The sequence below is a fragment of the Pogoniulus pusillus genome, chromosome Z (genome assembly GCF_015220805.1).
Source record: "Pogoniulus pusillus isolate bPogPus1 chromosome Z, bPogPus1.pri, whole genome shotgun sequence".
Lineage (NCBI taxonomy): Eukaryota > Metazoa > Chordata > Aves > Piciformes > Lybiidae > Pogoniulus > Pogoniulus pusillus.
In genome coordinates, this window is record NC_087309.1 from 47281654 (window position 1) to 47308002 (window position 26349).

General features: G+C 43.1%; 1 pseudogene; it reads right to left on the reverse strand.

Moving 5' to 3' along the window:
* Nucleotides 1–26349, reverse strand: part of LOC135192937 (leukemia inhibitory factor receptor-like) — a 50958-nt pseudogene that overhangs the window by 17331 nt on the left and 7278 nt on the right.

Genomic DNA, 26349 nt, shown 5'->3' on the forward strand with positions numbered 1-26349 from the left:
ACCCAGCCCTATCCAGTCAACTAGACCATGGCACTAAGTGCCTCACTCAGTCTCTTCTTGGACACCTCCAGGGACGGTGTCTCCACACACCTCCCTGGGCAGCCCATTCCAATGCAATCACTCTCTCTGGGAAGAACTTCCTCCTAACATCCAGCCTAGACCTTCCCCTGACACAGCTTGAGACTGTGTCCCATTGTTCGATTGCTGCTTGCCTGGCAGAAGAGACCAACCCCCTACCTGGCTACAAATGTCCCTTCAGGTAGTTGTAGACAGCAATGAGGTCAGTCCCTGAGCCCCTCCTCTTCTCCAGGATAAACAACCCCAGCTCCCCCCCCCTCAGCCTATCCTCACAGGGCTGTTGCTCCAGGCCCCTCACCAGCTTTGTTGCCCTTCTCTGGACCAATTCCAGCACCTCAACATCTTTCTCTCGAAACTGGGGGGCCCAGAACTGGACACAGTACTCAAGGTATGGCCTGACAAGGGCTGAGTACAGGGGAAGGATAACCTCCCTTTGTCCTACTGGCCACACTGTTCCTGATGCAGGCCAGGATGCCATTGGCTCTCTTGGCCACCTGGGTACACTGCTGGCTCATCTTCAGGCTAACTATCTGTCAGTACCCCCAGGTCCCTTTCCTCCTGGCTGCTTTCCACTACAAGTAAAACATTATTGTGGGAAGATAGGAGAGCCCTGCAGAGGGACCTGGACAGGCCTGGATGGGTGGGCAGAGGCCAATGGGATGAGATTTAACAAGGCCGAGTGCAGGTTCTGCACTTTGGCCACAAACAACCCCCAAGCAGTGCTATAGGCAGGGGACTGAGTGGCTGGAGAGCAAGCCAGGAGGAAAGGGAACCTGGGGGGTACTGATAGACAGTAAGCTGAAGATGAGCCAGGCAGTGTGCCCAGGTGGCCAGACGAGCCAATGGCATCCTGGCCCTGCATCAGGAACAGTGTGGCCAGTAGGACAAGGGAGGTTATTCTTCCCCTGTACTCAGCACTGGTCCGACCACACCTTGAGTACTGTGTCCAGTTCTGGGCCCCTCAATTCAAGAGAGATGTTGAGGTGCTGGAACATGTCCAGAGAAGGGCAACAAAACGGTGAGGGGCCTGGAGCACAAATCCTATGAGGAGAGGTTGAGGCAGCTGGGCCTGTTTAGCCTGGAGAAGAGGAGGCTCAGGGGTGATCTTATTACTGTCTACAACTACCTGAAGGGACATTGTAGCCAGGTGGGGGGTGGCCTCTTCTCCCAGGTAACCAGCAATAGAACAAGGGGACACAGTCTCAAGTTGTGCCAGGGTAGGTATAGGCTGGATGTTAGGAAGAAGTTCTTCCAGAGAGAGTGATTGGCATTGGAATGGGCTGCCCAGGGAGGTAGTGGAGGCACCGTCCCTGGGGGTGTTCAAGAAAAGGCTGGATGAGGCACTCAGTGCCATGGTCTAGTTGATTGGTTAGGGTGGGTGATAGGTTGGACTGGATGATCTTGGAGGTCTCTTCCAACCTGGTTGATTCTATGATTCTATGATTATAGATTTTTTTACAAATGATTTGGTTTCTAATTGCCCTCACTGGCTAAATGAGTTGGGTGGGATAGGGCAATTGTGTTGCACTGCTTTAATGACAAAGAAAAAAAAAAAAGACTCAGTACTATGAAACGAGGTCAAGCAACAATGAAGAACTGTTTACTGCTTCGGTCAGTATTACCTTCTTACCTTTTATGCACCAGAAAACAAGTGAGAAGTGCAAAACCCAGAAAGAACATCACGCCAAAGCAAAGGCCAGTCACAAAACGTTCAAATTCTCCTGTATCTGATGGGGAGAGAGCTTGAATCAGACATGTGGTATCAGGAAGAGAAATGCTATCATTGCCTCTGCAAGAAATACACTTCAAACAGAAGTCAAGCCAAACTTCACACAAGTTCTGGGATTACTGTAAGTGAAATTTATTTAAAGCAAGGCCTGGGGTCTCTGAGGAGTCAGAAGCTTTCAGGTTTGAATTTTTAGGCATCTACATATGTGTGCTGAATTCTTAAATCTGCTATCTAAAGTAAGGATTTCCTACTCCCTATGCTATTGCATGAACTCTAGGTTGTTTAATGGTTCGTTACTCTGAGGCAAATCTGACTTCATAATAAACTGTTTGAGTGAAATGTACTTTTAATCTGTTTCAGCTTTTACAAGTAGGGCTTGGGTTTTTTTTGGCAAGATAATACCCGGTCCTGATAATAGTAGTATGCTTTGTGTATTGGTAGATGCCGTGCTTCACTTCCCACCGTGACACCACCATTCTGAAGGAAGTAAAGCACCTGAAAGTTTAATTAAGGTTCATCAGATGCTAAGGCAGTGAGATCAGTGCTGCTGTTGCAAGCACCAAAGAAGTTCATGATGTGAAGAGTGGTGGCTGAGGTGTTCTTTACAGACAGCTAAATGAAAAGCTTAAAAATAGCACCAGGGAAGTGTGGTCAGTATAAGATAGCATTGCTAATACAAACTGCATTTGCCAGAAGACTTTTCTTTTCCTATCACCTGTCAACAAGTTTTAAACTTTTTTTAATAAGCAAGCAACCACTAATTTTTGTTTAAAAATCTATTTGAAATGCTGCAAACTGCATTGTTGCTGAACAAAAAGGGCTTTTATGACAAAGAAAACCGAGGAAATAGTAAAGCTAACCTTCAAGTTAAATGCAATTACCTGGATTTTTTTTTTTAATGTTACATTAAATTAACTCTACATTTTTGTAATTTTTCCTGAAAAACCGAATCATATCCAAATATGTTCAGAAGAATGCAGAGAATAAAGCCCTGCAGTGGAGATAGTTTAATTTCTTCATTGATGGGGGAGAGGATTTCACTGCAGGGAGAAGAGGCGGCAGAAACCTTGTAGACTTCAAGGAAATAAAAATTAATTTCCTCTTTCTTTCTGGTTCACACTGGCTATTCAGTTATTTGTGTTTGTGTTTTCTTCAGGTACTATAAAAAAGTTGTAATTGGGAGAACCCATTTCCATACTTCCATCTGAATTCCACAGGTTACTTTCCTGTTCTTTTGTTATTCAGAAAACATCAATGAAGGGAAATTAATCATGCCAAAAGGAAAAATAAAAGGCCTAGGACAGTGTTATATCTAGTTTAACTGGTAAGGTTTTGCAGATGTTTGAGAAGAAGGCCAGGTTTAACCGACCTTACATGGTTGCAATGTACTACACTTTATGCGTGTGTATATGTACATTGGTCATCTTAGAGGGTACAGGCACCTCAGAAAGAAACAAACTTTTGTCAATGAACGGCAGGACCTGTTATGGAAAGTGTACTTAAACTATGAGAAAACAAAGGAGATATTGATTAGCTGTCACACACAAACTGTTGTGGAGGGCCTGTAGGCCCAAAAGCAGCCTTATTTATGTCTGCTCTGCCTGGACATGTCTCTGCCTACACCAGGGGTAAATGAGAACAAAGGCACATCTGATGGTGCAAGTCCCCACACACCCAGCTCGGGCCTGCCTGGTGCTGGGCCCACGTGATTCCCATGTTTGGAGTCCAGGCCTGTGGGTTTGACCTATTATGGTAAGATTTGGCTGACTGCCAGCCTGATTGGTCATTCGAGTGGCCAATGAGACCATTAACTCTCGGCCCGCATTTAGTAAATAGGGGTGCACAGGCTCAGTGCAGCCTGCCCCAGATTGCTTGCAGCTCCACCACATGTTTGCTTGCCTGCCCGCGTGCCTACTTCCTTGCAGCGTTATGCCTGCCTTTGTATGAGTGCCTGGTGTGCACACTGCCGTGGGTTGCCAGGAGCAGACCCACTTGTCTGCATTCAATCGGTCTGAGGAGCAAGCGTTGGACCCATGCTCAGACGGCACAGAATCCTGCCTCTGCACCTGGAGATCTGCCTGCGTACCCCTGGAGAGAACAGCCAGCAGAATCCAGCAGCAGTAAGGCCAGAGTCTGCCATTCCCCTGATGCTGGAGGATTCCAGCCTCAAAGTCCACAGACAGAGACCCTGAAGAATTGGACACTTGCAATAGGCTGATGCAGCCCTAGAGGGTGATTAATAATTGATAAGAATTGTGAGTAGATGCCTCTGTAATTTCTATTACCTCTGCCATAAAGCAGAGAGCAGTTTTCATGCTCAGCTTTGCTGGGCAAGCAGTACAAGTCCACAGGAGGGCATTGAGCCATGGGGAAAACTCTCTCTCTCTCTCTCTGTTAACAGTTGAATGTTTGCTAGTTCATCTAATAAGTTTTCTGTTGATATATATCCTAGAATGTCTTCAAACAGTGTAAAGAACCCTGTTAATCATTAAAAGTTCAGATGGTGGGGGTGGAGAGTTGAAATATTCGGAAGTTAATAAAATATATCTATTTTTATAAATATTCTCTCACATTAATTAATTTCTCCCCTCCACCAAATAGGCGTAGGTTGCAGAATACCCCATCCACGACAACAACAGAGATTATTTTTTCCCCATCCCCCTTTGGTTAATGGCTCTAGTATCTAACTGGAAAACCAGTTTTATATAATTGCTGAAGATTTCGCCTTGATCAAAGACTACTGAACCCTAACTATACTCAGGGAGAGTGTTGAGCTGCTGAAATCTATTATAACAATTATCAGTAAACAAAGATATATAATATCTTAATACTTAGAAGATGAGAAAATGTTTTGGAGCATGGGGAACCCTATGTAAGTCTTTACTGCATGTTAGGTCATGAAAGACAGATTAAGTTGCCCGCCCTGTGATGCATGTCTTGCCTCTAACAAAGGAACAATTTTGTGTCTGTTACTGGCAACCAAGCACTGAAGAACAAATCTTCTACATAAGCACTTTGTTATTCCTGGAAAACAGGACAAGTTAGAGTATAAGGCCATACATAGCACATACAGTGAGTCTTGATGCTGGGTAACACAATCTAAACTACCACAGTACCGATTTTTGAGTGCTGAAAAGCTGTGAATCGAGTGGGGAGGCCTTCACCAGCATTAGTGAATCCTGAAATCTGCACGTGGTAGATGGTTTTTGCCTTCAGTCCAGTAAGATGGTAACTTGTGGTTGAAGAATTGAGAGTAACAGCTAAAAGGCAAGAGGGGTTGGGAAGGAGGTTATTAGACCAACTCTGACTGCCGAGCGTGTTTCGCTGTAGATGACTAGGGAAAAGGAAGAAAAATTCCGTGCCTAATCCACAGCTGGAGGAAGCCACACTGTGCTTATGCACATTTTAAACCCAGAGGCAACAAGCAGGAGCTTTTTACATACCGGGCATGTTTTGGTGCTGAGTGCAGAAGGCTGTTTATACTGCGTGATGGGAAAACAATTAGCACATTGAACAGTGGTTTTCATGGTGGCTGTAACAATGCATAAGGACTAGACCCTACCCACATGCTTTACCCATGCTACACTAGTCAGTAGTGATGCACTCTGATTAATACCTGTGCTGTTACTCAACCCACTCAGTACAAAAGCCTACTTCACCTGCTTCTGCTTCACCTACTTTGGAGAACGTTCAGCTCAACACTTCTGATGGTTCAGTAACTTTTCCTCTGGCCAGAACAACGCAGTCAGTGATGCTATAGGTGCTTTTAACAGGGTAGAAATTAGTTTTCAAGTCTAACACTGCAAAGTTCAGACCTGCTTAGAAGTGGAAATGGTTTTGTAGCCCTACAGGCTTCCCTGCCCTAAATTTTCTGTGAATTTATTCTTTCTGGCAAACATGGCAGTCAGCTGTCATGCCACTGCTGTATTGAATGATCACAGGAAAAGGAAAAAGAGAAGTACAGTCCTGAACACCCCTCTAGTGTCTCCTCTTGTGCTTTCTGATAGGTATTGGGGTGGAATAGAGCCCCCCCCCCCCTCCCCGGACGATGCTGACAGACTTCCTGCTAACGCTGTGTACTTGAAGCTTTTGTTACTATTTATGACCCACTCTAAAGCATAAGTCAACATGAATTATAAACCTTTGCTGTTCTCCTTGGTTGGGTGCTTAAGGTGCTAGTTGGCCTTCCATAGATCATCTTCAATTTTATTTGAAAAGCCTGGATTTTGCAAAGTTAATGTATTATTATTTACAGCAAGAAGACTTTTCACTGTTGATCAGATTAATATTTATCAGAAGAAGATAGGGATTTTTTATTTTTTTTTTTAAACTGAAGCTCTTTAAGCTCACAAATAATATCTTCTTAATGAGTATTAGTTTCATCTTTTGTAGCTGCACACAAAAGCTATCAATATTGGAAAATGTTTTCTAAACATGAAATTAATAATAGTGTCTTAAAAACAGATAAAAATTAAAAACTTCTATTTCCTGCTAATTAGTTAGAAAATAAATATATAAATTCTCAAGTGCTATAGAAAGGCTCAGAGCTCAGCTTTGCTGAGTTGCAATGAACGTAACAGTAGTGTGACTGAAATCTTAATACCCCAGAATGCTGAAAGCATACATCTTCTTGTCAGGGTTTAGAACAGAGAATTCTGAGCAGTCTTGGAAGTGTAAGGCTGCTTTAAGAAATGTGGTGGGTTTTTTTTTTAATCAATAGTTAATTTGTGGTGCTATCTAGAAAATTCAAGGCATTCATAGGACCACTTAAAACATTAAAACTCTAACCTTGGAGAGCATTACATTCCACAAAAGTCTGCAAGAGCACTTATGTATCTTTTCTCTTGCATGAGGGGTTTCTACTTTGCTCTGAACAATGATCACTTACCCAGAGACTTTGTCCTCAGTGACTCTGTGTAGCTGAGTCTGTATCCCTGGAGAAAGCCCAAACAGTCTTCAGCAGCTATTTCAGTCCACTTCACAAGTACAGAATGCTTTGTGATATTCAGAATTGTCACGTTGTTGGGACTGCCCTAGGAACTTAATCAGATAATAATTAAGTTCTTCCTCGATGCTTATACCATAGAATAGAATCATAGAATCAACCAGGTTGAAGAGACATCTGAGATCATTCAGTCCAACCTAGCACCCAGCCCTAGCCAGTCAGCTAGACCATGGCACTAAGTGCCTCATCCAGGCTTTTCTTGAACACCTCCAGGGACGGTGCCTCCACCACCTCCCTGGGCAGCCCATTCCAATGCCATTCACTCTCTCTGGGAAGAACTTCCTCCTAACATCCAGCCTAGACCTACCCTGGCAACAACTTGAGACTGTGTCACCTTGTTCTATTGCTGCTTGCCTGGCAGAAGAGATCAACCCCCACCTGGCTACAACCTCCCTTCAGGTAGTTGTAGACCGCAATGAGGTCACCCTGAGCCTCCTCTTCTCCAGGATAAACAACCCCAGCTCCCTCGCCGCCTCTCCCATAGGGTTTGTGTTCCAAGCCCCTCAACCAGCTTTGTTGCCCTTCTCTGGACATGTTCCAGCACCTCAACATCTCTCTTGAATTGAGGAGCCCAGAACTGGACACAGTACTCAAGGTGTGGCCTGGTCCAGTGTTCAGTACAGGGGCAGAATGACCTCCCTTGTCCTACTGGTCCTGCTACTGGCCACATACAAGACTACTCCTGGGTGCTTTCCTAGATTCTAGTTGTCATAAATATATGGTGTGGAAAAGAGAAATCCTATGGAGTGAAGAAAACACCTATCTTAAGAAACAGCAAAGTAGGGTGAAAACAGTGACTGTTTACTCATTGTTCATTACAAATACTTTTTACTCCATAGCTGCAGCTGCACTCATTTCAACTTGCAGTACAAGACACTACTGAATTGAGATTGGACAATCTGACTGCAGCCGAAGTTAAATTTGAGGTATACGGAGCAGTAATTCCAAGACCTTCTTTCTGTTATTCATGGTAATGGCATTCATAGTAATAATAGCAAAAATAACAGGCACAGTAATAGTAATAATAACAATATTAATAATAGTACTAACAAAAATAAAACAGTAAAGCCTGTAGTAATAATGATAGTACTCCTGTGTGATCTGGTATAGGTGATCCTGCTCTGGTAGGGTGGGTCAGACTAGATGATATTTTGAGGTCACTTCCAGGTCCTAACATTTCTGTGATTCTGTAATACTAATAATAGTTGTAGTAGATAATAATATAGTAATATTAATATTAGCAGTACTAACAATAGTTACAGTAATAATAGTAATAGTTACAGTTATAATAGTATTAGTAGTAATGGTGTAAAAATAATTTCTATGGGCCTGTCAGTGAGGAACAACATTTAGGCCATTCACTGCTAGTGATAGCTGCTAGGACCAAAGTCAATGCTAACTGAAGAATACTGACAAGTCACCTGGAAAAGAGACTTTGTGTAGGATTCATTTTTTTGCTGCAGATAGGAGATGAGAAGAAAAATAAGAGATGAGGTTATATAAAGGGGAGGAGTACCTCCTTCCACTGAGTAAAAGCGAGTCACTCAAAAGTCTTTTCATGTTTCATGAAAACTTCCACACTGACACACGTCAGATGTATGCACCATTAATTTGTACAACTTATATGGCTGAAGATTGTCTGAAAACAAAGGTACATCAGTGTTCACTAGAATGAAAGTCATAATAAAGAAAGGGAGGAGAGACAACATTATAACTTCTGCATGTAGTTCTTACTTCCTGAGACTCAAGCACAGTCTGATTTTTTTTACAGTGCTTTTACACTGTGCACAAAATATGTGCATCTTTCTTTATTGTCTCTAGAGGCTTAATACAAACTATTTCAAAAGCAGAAGACATAACATGGCTTTGCTTTTAAAAGATGCCAGGTCTGCTTGTACTCTTCCTCTTGAAGGCTTTTTCTCCTGAGGCAGTAGGGAACCAAAATGGCTACACATATCTTAGTTTAATGACAGATATATCCCCCCTAGCTAGCATATCTAAAAACAAGCAAAAAACCTTGAGGTAACATGGGTGGTGCAGGCGTAGCAAAACGGCCAAAGAAAACAGTGCATTCACTCTGAGGATAATTGTTCTCTGCTGTAAGTAAAAGCCAAGACATTTTCAATGACTATTCTGTCAAGTCATCCCTGGATGCAGCTCATCATGTGTAGCTTGATAAGCAGAATGAGTTGAGAATTTGAGATTTGACAAGGGCAGCCACAGGATAAAACAACAACAACAACAACAACTCCTCCCCCAAAAAAACCCCACAAAACCAAAAACCAACAAAAAAAAACCCAGAAAACCAAACAACCAAACAAAAATCAAGCAAAAAAAAAAAAATCTATGTGAGACTGTAAGAGAATAGTTTTATTTAAAGTTAAGTTTACCTAGGGTAGTGTATAGGTCTGTCTGGAATGTGGGCAAAAAGAGACACCTCAGCAACAGCAGCTTAGCTGCCTTTTTTGACCACCTATGACTAGAAGAATCCCCACTGAAAACTCTGTCATTTGTCTGACTTTGTGTTGATAATAATTAGATGATGTGATAGACAAAAACAAGAGTTGCTCTTTGTATTTTCAGTTTGCTCTTAAACATGATGAAAGTCCTACTTTCCCCAGCCCAAAATAACCATAAGTGAATTAGTGCCTCCATAAGTAGATGTATCAGTTGCTGTTACCTAGTGTGAAATTTCCAGTAGCTGTAGTTACTACTTTCATGTGCTATCCTCTTTACCAGTGCCCCAAGTCAACCACAAAACATTTTGGTTTGTAGTCTGGAGTCCAAGTGATAACTGCATGAGTTCCTGGTGCCTTAATGTGGATTTGGCCAGGCAAGTCTGTGAACAAATATACTGTTAGAGACTGATAAGCAGGAAAGCAGTTTTAATCCTCTCTTCCCTTCTGTCTTTTGCTCTTTTTTATGATGACTCATTAAGTGGTCATCATTGCTGGTAGCTAGTGTATGGCAAGATTTACACTGGCATGTCAGGAAAGGAAAGTTATCATTTGGGACTTTGCAATGATCTCTGGCAGCTTCAGTGTTAGCTGTTGTTCATGGCCTTAATTTCCTCCAGTCAGGAAAGGCTGAATAGTTGTTCCAAACCCAAGGAACACAAAGCCTGACGTTGCTAAATAATTTCTTGTGTGCTATCTGCCATACATGAAGTAACTGTGAGGTAGTGTTGACCTGGGGGAGAAAAAGTGGATAATTATGTGTTATAACTACTTCAAATTCCACATAATTAGTATTTTCTGCCAGGATCTTAAACATTTTGACACCTTAAAAGACAGATTATCAAACTAGGAAAGACGTGACAAACCAAGAGTGGAGAAGAGCAACCTATCATTTCACAGTAAGAAGGAGGAACTTGTGGCAGCCAGACAAAATTCTCCATTTAATATTGTGTCTGAAAACTAATAAATTAAAATAAAATTACAGAAAGCAAGTGCTCTAGCTGAGGAAGAGCTGTGCTTGCTGAGAAGGGATTTATCTTGGGAATGCACTTAATGCAAATATTTGTGACAGATACAGTAGCAGGCCTCTTAACAGTCACTTAGGTCAAAACTCATAGATTTGCATGTAATTCCATGAATTTTGTTTATACTGCTGTTACCTGCTTGACTTGGAGTACCCTTTCAAAGCCCTTTTGATAGGTAAGTGTAGCACATAGTTGTCTGGCTAGATTGAGAAAACAAGAAGCCTATATTATTTGCATTTTCTTTCTTGAGAGACATTTACTGACAAAAAAAAATCAGCCTAATAAATATTCAAGGGATTGCTTAATCCTACCTGAAGATTATCAGAAAGTAGCCTAGGCTTGCTCATAAAACTTCTCACTGGTCTAATGAATGAATGTTAAGGTAAGTACCTGTTGCAGAGAAGTCTGGACACTGTAGATGGCTCGTGGAGATTCTCCTGCTTTATTAAAGCAGAAAATGCTAATTCTATAATAAGCCATGGAGACATTCAGAAGAACCTTTTCTGTCCTTCAGAACAATGCGATTTGGTGAATCCCTGCAAGTGTTGGGTATTCTTTCCATGCTAATGTAATATCCAAGGATGTTCTCACTTGGTGTTGCCTAGGGAAAAGATTAATATTCTATAAATTTTATGTTGTCCTGTGCAGGACTATACAATGAGGCATTAAACGGTTAACGAAATGATCACCTTTAATGATGAGGTTAATATCACAATCATTTAACTAGGTTGTTAGGAATCAATGGAACAAAACCAATTCCTTGAAACTGAGAGCATGCTTAAAATGAGGGGATTTAAGCACAGGATTAAGTATTTTGCTTAATTGAGATCTTAGTTATATGTATCCAATTAGCAATAACAGCTGTAAAGTTCTCTACATTTCACTGGAACGTATCCCTCATAATTAGGAACTTGAAAGTTAATGAGAGGTGTTTAATTGCAATTTATGCCTCTGGGAATCTTCATCTACTAGGCTCCATTAGGCATCTTGCCTCTTTGAGAGTAAATGTAGTAATTATACTCTGACTTTGGAAAATGCTATGTATCTACTGACAGAATTTTTTAGGGTGGTGATGGTTCGTTAGGTATTTCGCTTCATAATTGGACAATGAGTGCACAGAAATGGAATTTGTGCAGTCTAGGTATAAATCAAACTCAATACATGAAGGCCTGTGAATGCTGAAAGGATTACTTCTGTCAAGCTTGACTATTATTTCTTAGCAGAAAATTAGCAATGTGAAGGCACCACAAAGCTGCTTGAGTTATCTAAATGAAATAATTGGATACTTTTAGACTAACATAGGAAGAGATTCAGTAATTGAAAGAGAGAGATATGTGTTGAGACAGATTTGTGGCAAAGCTGGAACTTCTTAAAATAGGAACTTCTTAAAATAGAAACCTCTTAAAATGGAAAAAATATTTTTTTCCCAAGACAGGAGGGAAGAATTTGTGCCATTATCTGAAGATCTTGCAAAGCTGCTGGGGGAAAAGTGCTGTGGTTCTTTCAACAGGCTTTGAAACTGGCACAGATTTCTGTGTGGGAGAAATAATTCCTAGGATATAGGGAAAAAATAGGTCTATTGTGGAAGAACTAGTAGAATTTAGCTCTATTATATTAGCAAAATGAGACTGGAAAAGGCTTGCATTGCTCTCTTCTGTGTAGAAGGATGTCCTCTGTTATTTGCAGCCATGAAAACAGCAGACGTTGCCCCATTTGGCAATTTGGAGCTGAAACCACCCGTCTTGTTCCTGCTGATCCAGGCTGTGTAGAGGTCACTCACAGAACATTATGAAAAGCAGAAGAGCTTTGTCTAGCCTCTAACAGTTTGAGCTGTTTTGTTTCAGACCAGCTTAAACAAGAAAGGCAGCAGAGCCAAAGAGGTGAGGGTTTTTTTTTCCTCTCCTTGTCACATGTTAACTACTGAAGGTATGTCTCCCCTATGCTGCTTTGGTGTTTGTTGATGCTGTCCAGACTTGACAATTATTTTTGATATTAGACTTATGTGCTATTTTGAATAAAAGCCCCAGCCCTGACACTATGTTTAATGTTTGATTTTTTTTTTTTTTTAATGAAGACATTCAGATGGAGAATGCATTGTTCCTTTAGCTCAACATCTAAATTGGCATGTACATTGTATTGCTTTCTCACAAGGCAAATCATTCACTGTGCAGCTTTGCTGCCTTCTCAGGAGATAAGGTGAAAAGGGAATCTTTGTTCTTATCAGGAGATGAGATGTTCATTTGCTCTGTCTTTTCTCCCTCTTTACAATAAACTTATGGGATAATTACACAATTTTCCATACCACCTGATATTTCAGAATTTCTGCCATTCTGTGTCCTTTTCTGCCACAGACATCCCTTGTGGCAAACTTCCTGAAGTTTTTAGATGTTTTTTCTCTCAAAATCCAGATAGAATTCATTAGTTTCCACAGAAACACTCCTTGTCCATTGAAATTGCCTGTGGGCCACTCATCTATATTCATTCAAGACTGTCAGTTCTCTATTTCCTACAAAAATATTTAAACTGTTAAGACTGACTGACCCTCCTCTAGTCAGCTGATAATGACTCTTGCTGCAGAAAGGGGATGCCTCGGCGGTGGAGGTTTGAAATTTAAATGTCATTGAGAAGCACTTAGCTGGATCCTGTTCTCATAAGCCATCCTGGTGTATTTGCAATTCTGAATAAGTAAATCTTGTAGATTTAGCAGGCTTTTCTAAAGTGTTTTGGTCTCAAGAATATGAGTGTTCCTTAGGAACAGGTGAAATGCAAGGTATGTCACTAAAGACTTATGAGGATCTTTCAAGGGATGTTTAATTCTGGCAGACAAACTGGAGGCACAACAGTTTTTAATGCAAGTTGGAGGGTAACTTTATTCTAATCATAGAATCACAGAATAATAGAATCAACCAGGTTGGAAGACCAGGGGACTGCTGTTATAATAATTTTTCAACTTTATAAATTAGCATGGCTTTTCCTTGCTCCTTTGCCACCTAAACCATCATCATACAAACACAATGAGTCCTGAAGCAGAATGCAATATTCAAGGCCTTTTGCTTTTACAGTGTATTCTCAATAGAATGAGTCAGTTCATTCCCCCCCCCCATTTAAAATAATAAATGTTGACTGGCTAGGGCTGAGTGCTAAGTTGGACTGGATGATCTTGGAGGTCTCTTCCAACCTGGTTGATTCTATGATATGATTCTATGATATGAATAGCATGGACATAACAGAAGGTACCCAGACTCAAAGGGAACATTACCTCCCACTTCAGAAGAACACTTCTTCTGCCTGGGGAGATTTCTGTAGTAGCATTATGTGATATTCTTGGCTTATTTGTGAGCTCTAGTAAAACATGGAAAAGATAGAGACACAAGCTCATATGAATCCATTTGATTTTCATATTTTCAACATTATCCAACACTTCTGTTTCACATGACACAGGATTTGAGAAGGCTTTCATGTTCATGCTTGCTATCAGTAGGACAAAGCAATATTTTACTTACTGTGAGGGACCAAAATCTCTTTGCTCCAAACACAAACACAGGGGAGAGCAGCCTTGGCTATGCATCTGAGCTGAACAATGTACGAAGACATAGGATTTACATTTGAAATACTGACATTGATAGCATTCATTTCTACAGGCACCTGGTGGGGGGAGAAAAAGGTTGTTTCGTTTACGTGGCAGCAATGAAACATAATTTTATATCAACTTGTTTCCCAGACAAGGACTGGGAGCTGGATCTGGAAACAGGGGTTCCTGTCACTAAAGAGGAATTACTACAGATTTTAGCCAATGTCTGTTCATTTGTTCAAGGGAATGCTCTCTTTTCCTCAGCATATGAGTTTATGATTCATTCTGCTCAGTCAGGACATGTAAGTAATAGCTTAGGTCAAAACATTGCTTTTAACATTCAATCAGGCACCACATATACTGAAAAATAACTATGTGATTCTGAGAGTTGTTGGCATCCTGAAGAATAAGACATCAAGGTCAAAAATAAATATTGAAGAAAAAATAAATCTCTTATTTTTGAGTGTCACATTATGTTTAAATAGATCTGGGAGATTGATGTGGTAGGGAGCTTGGCTGGACCGAATGTGTGACTGCCTATGCCTTAGCACCAGAGAAGTAGTGTTCATCATCAGGTGATGACACTGGACCTTCAGTGACTCTACAGGGAATTGAGATTGCTTTGAAGTCAGAGAGTTGTGGTCAATGGAACAGAGTCTAACTGGAGGCCTGTAACTAATGGGTCAGTATCGGGACCAATATCATTCAGTGTATTCGTTAATGACCTGGATGAAGGCATAGAGAGCACTGTCAGCAAGTTTGCAGATCACACAGAGCTGAGTGGAGTGGCTGACACACCAGAGAGTTGTGCTGCCATTCAGAGAGACTTGGGCAGGCTGGAGATCTGGGCTAGGAGAAAATTAATGAAGTTCAACAGGGGCCTACCACAACATTAGTGGAGAGTCATGCACCTGGAAAGAACAATCCCATGTATCAGTATAGGCTGGGGACTGACCTGCTGGAGAGCAATGAAGGGGAGAAGGACTTGGAAGTCCTGCTGGATGGAAGGATGGCCATGAGCCAGCAGTGTGCTCTTGTGGCAAGGAAGGCCTATGCCCATTCTGGGATGTATTAGTAGAGGTGTGGTTAGTAGGTCAAGGGAGGGTCTCTTTTCCCTTCTATGCTGCCCTGGTGAGGCTCATCTGTGTCCAGCTCTGGGGCCCCCAGTTCAAGGACTGGTCACTGCTTAAGAGAGTCCAGTGGAGAGCCATAAAAACGATTAGGGAAGTTGAACATCTTCCTTCTGAGGAGAGACTGAAGGAGCTGGGGCTCTTTAGCTTGGAGAGGAGGAGACTGAATCATAGAATCATAGAATCAACCAGGTTGGAAGAGACCTCCAAGATCATCCAGTCCAACCTAGCACCCAGCCTGAGCCAGTCAACTAGACCATGATCTCATTCATGTTTATAAATATCTAAGGGTGAGTGCCAGGAGGATGGGGCCAGCCTCTTCTCAGCGATGCCCAGTGACAGGACAAGGGGCAAGGATTCCATGTGGACCTGAGGAGGAATTTTTTTCTCTGTGAGGGTGACAGAGCACTGGAACAGGCTGCCGAGGGAGGTTGTGGAGTCTCTCTCTCTCTGGAGATATTCAAGAATCATCTGGATGCATTCCAGTGTGATCTGCTCTGGGTGATCCTGCTCTGGCAGAGAGACTGGACCAGATGACCTTTTGAGCACCCCTTCCAGTCCCTGACATTCTATGATTCTATGAAGCAAAGACATTTCCTGTGTCTAAGGAAATCGCTGAGTTGAAAATGTAGAAGAGAATGTGATAGAATCTTGTTACTTCATGTTTCAGCTATTTCACACTTTCCTTTAGAAGTCCATTGGTGCAGTTACTGAAGCACGCTATCCTGCATTAATTGGACCTCCAGTCTGACAAGTTCTAGGTATCATGATGTTCAGTAGAAATGCTACTGCAGATTGAAGTATTTGTTTTAGCATTCGTCATTATGATGTTTTCTTGGTTGTATATATATGTGCTGGGTCCTTCACCTGGGTCATATGTTGCACCCTGTGCCACTCCAGAAGAGTGGCTGGAAAAATCACCCATCAGGAAAGGACCTGGGGTGCTGGTTGACAGACAGCTGAACATAAGCCAGTAGTGTGCTTAGATAGCCAAGAAAGCCAACAGCATCCCGGTTTGTATCAGGAATAGTGTGGCAAATCGTTCTGCTCTTGTGCTTGGCACTGGTGAGGCTGCACCTTGAATACCAAGTTCAGTTTTGGGCCCACACACACTATGATAAGGACATTGAGGTGCTGCAGCATGTCCAGGAAAAGGGACAATAAAGCTGGTGAAGGCCCTGGAGAACAGGCCTCAAGAGGAGCTGTGGAGTTACGTAGGGTTGTTTAGTCTGGCAAAGAGGAGCTGAAAGGAGATCTTACTGCTCTCTACAGCTTCCTGAAGGAAGTTGTAGGGAGATGTTATTTGGTCTCTCCCTAGTAGCACGTGATGGAATAAGAAGAAATGTCCTCAAGTTGCATCACGGGATATTTAGATTGGATATAAGGAAGAATTTCTTTACGGAAAGAGTGTTCAGGCATTGGAACAAGTTGTCAGGGAGGTAGTGGTGTCACCATTTCTGAGGGTGTTAGAAAACTTGTAGATATGACACCTGGGGACATAGTTTAATGGCCATGGTGGTGTCAGGTTGATGGTTGGACTTTTCAATTCATGCTGTGATTCTGCGATATGCAGTCCCTAGAGAAAAACATCCAAAAGGAATAAAAAAAACCCAGCAAACCATAAGCTCCTGTCAAAGCTGGCAGCTCATGGCTTGGACAGATTCATATTGATATGGGTCAAGAACTGCCTGGAGGGCTGGGCCCAGAGAGTGGTGGTGAATGGTGCCACATCCAGTTGGCAGCTGTCACTAGTGGTGTGCCCCAGGAATCAGTGCTGGGCCCAGTCCTGTTCAATATCTTTATTGATGACCTGGACGAGGGCATTGAGTCCAGCATCAGTAAGTTTGCAGATGACACCAAGCTAGGAGCAGGTGTTGATCTGTTTGGAAGGTAGGAGAGCCCTGCAGAGGGACCTGGACAGGCTGGATGGGTGGGCAGAGGCCAATGGGATGAGATTTAACAAGGCCAAGTGCAGGGTTCTGCACTTTGGCCACAACAACCCCAAGCAGTGCCTACAGGCTGGGGACTGAGTGGCTGGAGAGCAGCCAGGAGGAAAGGGACCTGGGGGTACTGATAGAGAGTAAGCTGAAGATGAGGCAGCAGTGTGCCCAGGTGGCCAAGAGAGCCAATGGGCATCCTGGCCTGTATCAGGAACAGTGTGGCCAGTAGGTCAAGGGAGGTTATTCTTCCCCTGTACTCAGCACTGGTCAGGCCACGCCTTGAGTCCTGTGTCCAGTTCTGGGCCCCTCAATTCAAGAGAGATGTTGAGGTGCTGGAACATGTCCAGAGAAGGGCAACAAAGCTGGTGAGGGGCCTGGAGCACAAATCCTATGAGGAGAGGTTGAGGCAGCTGGGCCTGTTTAGCCTGGAGAAGAGGAGGCTCAGGGCTGACCTCATTGCTGTCTACAACTACCTGAAGGGAGGCTGTAGCCAGGTGGGAGGTGGCCTCTTCTCCCAGGCAACCAGCAACAGAACCAGGGGACACAGTCAGAGAGAGTGATTTGCCATTGGAATGGGCTGCCCAGGGAGGTGGTGGACTCTCTGTCCCTTGAGATGTTGAAGAAAAGCCTGGATGGGTCACTTAGTGCCATGGTCTAGTTGACTGGCTAGGGCTGGGGGATAGGTTGGACTGGATGATCTTGGATGCCTCTTCAACCCTGCTTGATTCTAAACCCCCAACCCAATCTCCCACTCTCAAGTGACTAGCTCTTTCCTTTGGTTTTCAAAGTGCACTCTTTTAAAATTAAAGTTAATTTGTCAACTTTGAATACTTTCTTCTAGCATAACTAGCTTGGCCACACAAATCCCCACCAAACCCAAACACGTAATATTACAGAAAGACTTCTATCCCCTTACAGAAAAAAAGGGAAGTGGAATGGGTTAAAGACTTGCATGTCAAATTACACTACAGGTACATTTTTATTGCCTAGATAAACACTTTTTGTTCTCCGTGATTCTACACTCACAGTCACCTTTCCTTCCAGTGCAAATGCAGACTTCATTCACGTTGCAAAAAAAGCATTTGCAGCCTAGGTTTACAACATCAGCTGGGACATGGGAAATAATGAATACACATGGCCTGTAGTCTCTCAGTACTTAATAATTCTTAGCTGTCTCTACCAATCCTTTACACGCCTAACCAGCCCTGTCACCAAAATCTATAGGACATGCATTTTCACTGCTCTTTATTTGTGCTTCCACATGCTGCACATTAGACTACTCTGCATATTGTCATCTACCTGTTGCTCTACAGCTGGATTATACTTGAGTATCTGGCTGTCACAGAATGGTCTAGGACTTATATGCCAATGAACAAGGGGACCTCAGCAAATCTTGCACTTTCTTTACACTAAAATGAAGCCTGTCTTACATGGCTTCTGGAGTACTTCTTCTGAAGTGACTAAACAAATTGGCAGCCAGCTATGAGGGAACAGAGAAAACACTACAGGTAACTACAGGGAACAATACTGGAGATTCTGGTGTTATGAAAGAAGGAAAGAGGTTCTTAGGACTGCAGAGATGCCCCAAAAGTGAGAATAGTTGATTTTCAGTTTTCAATCTTTAGATTTTGTTTTACCTGACACACATAGTTCATCCAGCTACAGATAACAGAGCTTGAAAAGCAAACCAATTCAGGGGCTCTGTGGTACTAACCATGCACATGGGAAATCAGGATTTGAGTTTGTAGGGCATTTCTGATCATCCCCTTCAGCCTTTGTACTGCTGATTGGTTGTGGCTTCTCACTGATGAGTTAGTGAACCAGCTGACCTGCTGTTCTACTTTTTTAATGTACACAACAATATTTCTTTCTCAAAACATCTGATTTGTCAAAACAAAACTAAGAGACCTTTGTAAGATTTACCTATACATTTTTGGCATGCTGCCCCTCCTCACTGTCTGTGCTGTGTATGCTTTTGAGGGTCTGATATGTCAGGCAGACCCTACTCATGGGGAATTCTGCTGCCTCCCAGGAGCCAGGTAAGAGATATCACCAGGAAACACCCAAGTCTGCTGAGGCCTACAGACTACTACCCACTGCTATTCTTCCATGTGGGTGGTGATGAAATTCTTAGTGCATGTCCCAAGAGTGATTAAAGAGACATCAGGGCCCCAGGATGTTCAGTGAGAGGATCTGGGGCAGAAGTTACCTTTTCCTCCCTCCTTCTGTTTGTGGACAGTGACACTGAAAGGAAGAGGCAAACCCAATTTATTAATACATGACTCTGTGGCTGGTGTCAACATCACAATTTTTGGATTCTTGCTGGCACCAGAAGGGAGTCACCTTTCTCAAAGGGGAAGAAGGGTCCTCACCCAGGAACTAGTGGGACTCATTGACAGGGCTTTAAAATAGTGGTACAATGAGACAGGGAAGAAATCAGGCTTGCTTATGACTAGCAGTGGGTTGACTCAGTGTTCAGAGAGGAATGATGCTAGCATGGGCCCCAGATGTGCTGTGGACTCTGCAGCACAGTCAAAATTCAGTGGAGGTGAGCTAGGGCAGTAGAAGCCAGCAAGGAAACTCCAATGAAACACCTCAAGGGAATTGAGGGGCACTTCACTAAAAATGATGCAGCCAATAGTCCATCTGAACTGCCTCTACACAAATGCACATAGCAGGAGCAATAACCAACAGGAGTTGGAAGCTACTGTGCTGATAGAAAACTACGATCTGATTGCCATCACTGAAGTTTGGCTAGATGGATCCCATGACAGAGTGTGGCTAGTGATGGTTACAGGCAGTCCAGAGGCACAGGCAAGAAAGCAGGGGCAGAATTGTTGCCCTCTATGTCAGGAAATGGATAGAGTCTGAGGAACTGTCCTTGAAGAATAGCCACAAACAGGTTGAAGGCTTATGGATAAGAACTGGGAACAGAAGCAAAAAAGTAAACCTTGTGGTTGGCATCTACTACAAGCTGCCTGATCAAGGGGAGCCCACTGATGAAGCCTTCCTACACTATCCACAGGAGGCTTCATGCTTGCAGACTATTGTCCTGCTGGGGGACTTCAATCATCCTAATACCTGCTGGAAATGTATTATGAAGAAATAAAGGCAATAGAGGAGACTCCTGAAGTGCCTCAAAGATTTTTTTTTAAGCCAGAGAACAGACAGCCCTACCTGAGGGATACTGGACTTGATGGCCACAAATCCAAGTGATTTCATCAGTGATGTCAAGATTGGAGGCAGCATGGGCTGCAATGGTCATGTGCTGGTGGATTTAAAAGTCCTAAGGGATATGGGGCAGGCAAGGAGCACAGTCAGGACTCTGAATTTTAGGAAAGCAAAATTCAACTCTCCAAGGAGTTAGTCAGTAGGGCATTCTGGGAAGCAGTTCTCAGGGGCAGGGGACCAGAACAGAGCTGGAAGATCTTTAAGAATGCTCTTCATAGAGTGAAGAGCTCTTGATCCCCAGGTGTTAAGAAAGCAAGCAAGGAAGGGAAGAGACAATCATGTCTGAATAGAGACCTGCTGGTCAAACTAAAGAGCAAGAGGGAACAGAGCAACAGTGGAAGCGTGGACAGGTAACCTAGGAAGACTATAGGAACACTGCTTGGTTGTGTAGAGATGAGGTGAAGAAGGCCATAGCATGGCTGGAGCTGAACTTGGCAAGGGATGCAAAGAACAATAAGAAGGGTTTCTGCAGGTTCATCAACCAGCAAAGGAAGGTTAAAGAGAGCATTCCCACTCTGAGGTGTGAGAATGGAGAGATAGTGTCAACAGATGAGGAGAAGACTGAGCTAACTAATAATATTTTGCCTCAGTCTTCATTGGCAACCTCTGCTCTTCAACCCTACCATGTTGATGGACCAGAGGGGTAAAATCCCTACCACTGTAAAGGAAGCTCAGGTTTGTGACCACCTGAGGAACCTGAACATACATAAATCTGGGGGACTTGATGAGAGGCACCTCAGAGCCCTGAAGGTATTTGCTGATGTAGTTGTTAGGCCATTCTCCGTGATATCTGAAAAGCCCTGGTTGTCAGGTGAAGCCAAAGACTCACAGAGAATCAGGGAATGTCAGGGGCTGGAAGGGATGTCAAAAGATCAGCCAGCCCAACTGCCCTGCAGAGCAGGTTCACCTATACCAGGTCACAGAGGAATGCATCCAGGCAGGTTTTGAATATGTCCATACTGGTAGACTCCACAACCTACTTGAGAAGCCTGTTCCAGAGTTCTGCCACCTTCACTGTGAAAAGAATCTTCCTCATGTTTACGTGGAACTTCTTATGCCTCAACTTCCACCCCACTGCCTCTTGTCCTGTCATCAGGCATCACCAAGCTGAGCCTGGCTCCATCCTCCTGGCACTCATCTTCTATGTATTTGCGAACACGAATGAGGTCATTTCGCAGTCTCCTCCTCTCCAAGCTAAAGAGCCTCAGCTCCCTCACTCTCTCCTTGTAAGGAAGATATTCCATCCCCTTAATAGTACTTTGCGTCTCTGTGCTGGACTCTCCCAAGCAGTTCTGTGTCCTTCTTCAACTGGGGGCCCAGAACTGAACACAGTGCCCATTTTAAGAAGGGTAGAAAAGATGACTCTGGAAATTACTGACCTGTCAGTCTCTCCTCTGTGGCCCGGGAAGAGCATGGAATAGATCCTCCTAGAAGCTATGCAAAAGCTACAGGGAGGTGACCTAGTGGTGTCCCTCAGGGGTCCATACCGGGACCAGTGCTGTTCAGTATCTTCATCAATAATGTAGGCAGCAAGACTGACCACACACTCAGCAGATTTGCTGATGACACAAAATAGAGTGGTGCAGTTGACAAGGCTGAAAGATGGGATGTCATCCAGAGGGACCAGACAGGCTAGAGAAGTGGGCTCAGGAGAACTTCAGAAGGTTCAATAAGGCCAAGTGCAAGGTCCTGCACATGTGTTGGGTGTCAATACAAGCTGGGGAATGGTGAGATTGAGAGCAGCCCTGCAGAAAAGGATTTGGGGATACCAGTGGATGGGAAGCTGGACATAAGCCAGCAATACACACTTGAAGCTCAAAAGGCAAACCTTATCATGAGCTGTGTCAAAGAAATGTAGCCAGTGGGTCAAGGGAGGTGATTCTGCAAACTCTGCTCTACTCTGGGAGACCTCACCTTGAGTACTGTGTCCAGCTGTGGAGTCCTTCACACAGGAAGGACATGGGCGGAAGGTCATAAAAATGAGCAGAGGGCTGTATCAGGTTGTTCAACCTGGAGAAGAGAAGGCTCCAAGGAGATCTTATAGCAACATTTCAATATCTGAAGGAGACCTACGGGAAGGCTGGGAAGGGATTGCTCAGAAGGGTTTGTAGTGATAGGATGAGGGGCAATGGTCTGAAACTGAAGCAGAGCAGATTTAGGCTGGACATTAGCAGGAAGTTCTTCACAATGTGGGTAGTGAAATACTGGAAACGGGTTGCCCAGAGATGTGGTAGAAGCCCTGTCCCTGGAGACATTCAAAGTCAAACTTGATGGGGCCCTGAGCAACCTGATAGTTAGATATTCCTGCTCACTGCAGGGGAGTTGGACAAATGACCTTGCAAGTGTGCCTTCCAACCTGACACACGCTAGGATTCAGTAGTGTCCTGTTGATGTCCTGCTGTATGTGTTACGTACTGCTGAGCTGGTAGCAAGCTACTTCAAGTTCTGTGCTAGTTTGAAGCTAGCTAGAATGTTTTGGTGAGAAGAACTAGATCATAGGCTGTGAAAGGAAAATAATGGTGACATCTACTCCCCTCAGAGTCTTGCTGAAGAAGAAACGAAAACATTAGATAACACTCTTGCCATTTTGTCACACTCTGCTTTGGGCTTCTGACTGAGCTGCATCTCCCTAACCTCACCTGCCACTCACCTTTGCTTTTTAACCTCTGGCTGAGCCTCTGTTCTTCCTTAGGACTGGGGTAAGGTTGAGAGGGGCAGGGGGAAGGTGCAGGCGTGGTTGAGAGCCCCTCCTGGGGACTCAGGTTTCTGGGGGGGAGTTGTGGTTCTGTATTACCTTTTACATTTGGAAGTACTTACCACTGTCCACTGAGTGGACTCTGTGAGTGGCCTCTCTGTATCTCAGCTCATATGGTGTAGGAGCTGTGGGCAGGTCCCACTTCACAATCAATTGGTTTTTGATCTGATGAGTATTTATGTTAGATGGTGTCAAGCACTTTCCTAAAATGGAGAAAATGTTACAAGTGCAGTAGAAGCAGAGACACTTTGGTAGTTATGTGTGTCAGGTGTGTTTTATACAAAATAAAAGACTTGGCACAGAATACTGACTACTGTAAGGCTTAAAAAAGACTAGAAATAATTATTAAATCCTGATGATATCAGCAATATAGAGATGTTCCTCTTGCCTTGCTTTTGTGAATGCATTTACCTACGTCAGGAAGGCCCTTTTTGTAAGCAGGTGCTATTCTGAGTGAGTCTGAAAGGCAAAATCAAAATGTCAAGAGCACCTATAATTGTGAAATGCACACAAAATTTCCAGAACATCTTCCATTTTCAGTAACTGTGTTTAGCTCTTTAGCTGGAAGAGCAAATGTGCTTTTGTTGTCCTTCCAATAAATCTCTCCAAAGAGGCCGTAGTGATGCAGTTGTTACTGGTTAGTTCCTCACAAGCACTGCTTATCTCTAGGCCCATTATTCCTTCTGAGACAGCAAAGTTTTGGGAAGCTCTCAAAGTTGTCTCAGTGCACTATCAGATACTGCAGGGAATCTTTAAATAAACATCTAAAGGATATAGTTAACCAGGATTTCCTTTTCTTTTTTTTTTTTTTTTTTCATAGAACCCAGGCAGCACTGTGTAGCAGCCTAAGTGGCCTTCTGAAAACAGTTTAGCTTCTGTAAATGTTTCTCAGAATGCTAATGCTCCGTAAGCAAGGCTTCCTTAACTGCATGTGCTGAGTCAACTTGCTCTTTGTAAACTAATAAAGAAGCTCAGAAAGCCTGTCAAAGAGAACACAGGAAGCAGGTTAAGTACCGTACCCAAATATCTATTTTTCTGGTTAGGACTATTTTATAGCCTAGGCAAATGATTTAAAATAAAATCCTTGTTTCATAAAGAAAAAGTTGAACTCCAGTAGAGATTTAATCCAAGGAAGCCAAACTGCAGCTTAGCTCTCTAAATCACTGAAAATAACAAGTATATACCAAGAGTTGCAATTTTGGAAACAATCCCTAAGATAAGATATAGCTTTAGCTGGGCGTTGCAGCAACACAGAGATATGATGTTGAGGACATGGTTTTAGCACCCGTCTTGGTAGAGTTAGAGAATGGTTGGACTTAATGATCTTAAAGGTCTCTTCCAACCCAAACCCATTCCATCCCATTCTATGAAGACACTGTACCTGCTGTGCTCAGTGTAAGTGAGATGTTCTTTCCTTTCACACAGCTGTCGTGGGCATAATTAACTGCTATCCAAATAAATGCAGATCTTTTCATGATGAGATTCTTTCTTTGTATTGTGATAGAGATGATGAAGTGTTTCGTTGAAAAAGTTTTGGAATTCTCTCCCTTTGAAAAAGGAAGCAGAATGAAAAACAAAACAGCTTATCAGACTATAGTTGCTCTCTTCTCCCCTGGCCCCCACAAAGCACCATTAGAAAAAACAGTAGTGTTCCACGTTTCTACGTACAAAGTTCAGCACCTTGAATCTCCAAAGGTGAGGTCTGAGTGGCTTGAAACAGCAAGTGCAATTCCAGTACCCTAGTAACTAGCAAATCTGAACAGGCAAATCCTCGCTTCATGGTGGAAAAGTGTTAAATTCCTTAAAACATGTAAAGGCACAGGTGTGACTCTTTTGTTCTTACAGTGGGATATGAAGAACAACTTAGAAGGTATAAAATTAGGTTAGAAATGCTTTATGAAGTCTGTTTGTCACCTACCATAGGAGAGCCTAATTTCCTTTTGGGGTGAATAGCAAGATTTCCACGAACTACCACAAAGATATGAAAAGCCTCTTGTATAGTCATATACCTTCTTGCTCTCCACTCAGCAGGAATGCAAGACAGCAGGATCAACATTTGACAGAGATGTTTAACTGCCATGCCACCTCACTTCTCAGCCCTGTAGGTTGTCCTGGTGTATCTAATGGACACAGGCAGAAAGTCCATGAGGTTTAGGCTTTACAAAGGAGATTGTTCGTGTTCTGCCTTAGGTTCCCCTCAACTTCTCTCTCTCTCATCTACTCTCTGCACACAGGAGACAAATTTTTTACATGTATTTTTTCCATGCTTTACAGTGCCAGTTCAATGCTGTTAAAGAAATGTACTGGCATACTGCTGGCCTACTTACATCTTTCAGACATTAAATGTGCCAATCGTGATACAACATTTAATAACTGAGCAAAACCAACTCGAAGGTTCCTCTGTCTTCTACTTCAGACTAGTTCTGAATCACGCCATTAACATTTTAAAGGATGGAGTTCTAATGCTTGGTTGGAACTTCTCCGTGGGAGTGTTTTTATTTAATCTGTTTCTTCTTGACAACTAAATCGTAAGGAGCAAGGACAAGGAACACTTTTCAATGTCAGACTGATGCAACTTGCAGAATAGGGTGATGTGCTCTTCCAGAGAAGCCAAAAGCCCTTTCATACATATTTTTTTTCTTTCTAACCCAATAAAAATAGAGAAAGGAAATTGTTGTCTTGTGTTTTAAGACCACTAGGCTGAAACCTAGGAGGCCTATACTCAGTCCTGGCTCTGGCTTGGGAATCCAACATCTCTGTAAGGCTACTACTTCCTTATCCTCTATCCACCTCCTCTTTCACTTTTTTCCACCCCCCTTTCTTTCTTTGTTCATAACACCAACTCTGGACCCTAGGAACCATGCAGTCTGATTTTAGATGAGGACTCTATTACAACTAGCTTACAAATACTTCAGCTGATGCACCTCTGTAGAAGCAGAACTGTTTCAAGGTACTTCTGTTCCAAGAAACTTGGACCACCTGGAAGACCCAGGAGGCAACCAGTCAAAGCAGCCATGTTTTGGTGTTTATTTCAATCCAGCATCTGCTGCTGCCCTCAAGTGGGAAAATTAGAGTGTGATGGGGAGGATTAACCTCAAGCCCTGGTGTAGTTGCTTTGTTCCTCACATTGTGCAGAAGATCACCCTGGGGAACAACCCAGCAGAGTGGTGTAGCTTTAGAAGACCTCCTAACCACAACTCATTTTTGTAATGCAGTGTGGTCGGTTATGTGGCAAAATAACAGCAAGGAGTATCAGAATTTGCCAATGGCATACACAGTATTGTATCCTGTGTATCCTGTGGTACAGCCTCAAGGCAAAGACCATGCCTTCTGATCTGACTGCTTCCTTTTTACATATACCCCTTAGTCTCATGAGACATCCCAAATATGTAGATATAGAATGTGGGAAATACCTTTTTGTAAAATACA